Source organism: Limulus polyphemus, unplaced genomic scaffold (assembly GCF_000517525.1).
Source record: "Limulus polyphemus unplaced genomic scaffold, Limulus_polyphemus-2.1.2 Scaffold44, whole genome shotgun sequence".
Lineage (NCBI taxonomy): Eukaryota > Metazoa > Arthropoda > Merostomata > Xiphosura > Limulidae > Limulus > Limulus polyphemus.
This window is the reverse complement of record NW_013665654.1, coordinates 296,995-298,311: the sequence shown is the minus strand read 5'-3', so window position 1 is coordinate 298,311 and position 1,317 is coordinate 296,995.

Genomic DNA, 1,317 nt, shown 5'->3' with positions numbered 1-1,317 from the left:
TGCGTGAATCTTGTGAATTTTAGCGTGTGTTAAATTAAAGTGACTGTGGAAATTAAGTGTATTGCAAAGTTGTATTGAGAAAGAATAAACTAGTTTTAATTAAGAAAGGACTTGTATCACAGAAGTTCATCAGGAAGAATTTATACCGGGAAATTAACAAATGACCAGAGACGTAACATGACGATAAATGCTGATTAATTTTTCATCTTAAAATTAAATATAAATATATGTTTTATGATAAAGGTTTCTAAATATAAATTATATTGTACTAATAATATATGCATTTCTCCAAGTAGGCTCTATTTCCTGCCCCACCACTGAAGGAAAAATTTGCATTTATGTCCCAGTAAAAAATGCAAAAAAAACGCCTATATAAACTATAAAACACAAAATGTGAAACCGAAAATTTGTATGAATCTCTTCATGGACTATATACCAATTTTGGTGAAGATCCATCCACACCCTGCAAAGTAGTTACATGGACAGACAATATAGACAATACGTCTCCATCTGCCTTGAATTTTAAGGTTTTTTGGCAAGCACTTTTCACCATAAATGAGAGAGTTCAAGATAAATCAAAGACTGATCATTCAGATTGTCTTTTTTTTTTCGAGGTGATTGCTCCCTGATAGCGAGAACGTTTCATTTATTGTTGGATCTCTCTCTAATCTTTCTTGCAATTCTGTGTGAGTCATGTCTTTCTGCTAGATACTAGGTGATATTTCGTGTTTTTGTTTCTCCTTTACTACTAAGTGAACCAGTCTTCTGACATTTAAAGAAGCAACTGGGTCGTGTTTATATCACATTGAAACATAAACGAAAGCTTACTGTTGTTATAGTCCGTATTAAGAGTGATGCATCACACTCTACTGCAACCAGTTTTATGATACTGTTCACTCAGACTGTTTTTCCACAGACACTATTTGGTTGGTTTTAGTCATATGGTCGGACCTTGGATAAAACATCTCAATAAACCAAAAACGCGATTCTTTTAGAAAACAGCTTCATTTTTTTTAATTTGTTTAGTACACAAGATTTATTTGAGCATATAAAAAAATGTTTTACCGTGCCAAGTAGGCATTCGTCACAATCTTGAACATGGCATACTGGAGGACTCATTTCAACAACAAGAACCTTATAATTACACACTATATATATATATATATATTAAAGCTTTGCTTTATTTTTAGGGCCTGGCAACCCGAAAGTCATTAATTTCTATCATGAAAATATTTAGTATTCACATTTTGTGTTTGTGCCATCATTGTATATTATTATTTTTTTCAGTATCTTTGATTACACACTTTATTAGTAACA